The following is a 527-nucleotide window of genomic DNA, read 5'->3' on the forward strand; positions in this document are numbered from 1 at the left end:
TGTAGTTTTTTGATGAAACAGTAGATTGTAATCTTCTGTGTCCCAAAAAAAAGAAATTAGAAAATATTGTAAAGTTTTCTTTTCAAAAAAATTGTATCGTAAAGTTTATGTAGTGGGATTTATTTGAACAATTTGTTTTTGATTTATATCATACTAGGATAAGATCCGCGCCTTGCGCGGAATTAAGTTATTATTTTTATTATATTTTGGAGAATGAAACAATAGTTTGGCTTCATTTGGATTAGGGGTGTTCAATCCAGATATCAGATTGGTTTCGGTTCGGTTCGGTTTTTTTCGGTATTTTGGTTAGTAAAATATAACTACTATTCTAAATCCATATTTACTTTGACTTTAATCTTTCACATACTTTTGAAAGATTTCAACTGGACAACTAAATTGATCAGCCAATCTTGTTGCTTTAAATCATTAGTATTTATATATATATATATATTATTTAGTTTGAATATTTATTAAATAAAAAATCATATGCGTTATATTTTATGATCATTTGTAACTTATTATAACAA

This window comes from Brassica oleracea, chromosome C2 (assembly GCF_000695525.1).
Source record: "Brassica oleracea var. oleracea cultivar TO1000 chromosome C2, BOL, whole genome shotgun sequence".
Lineage (NCBI taxonomy): Eukaryota > Viridiplantae > Streptophyta > Magnoliopsida > Brassicales > Brassicaceae > Brassica > Brassica oleracea.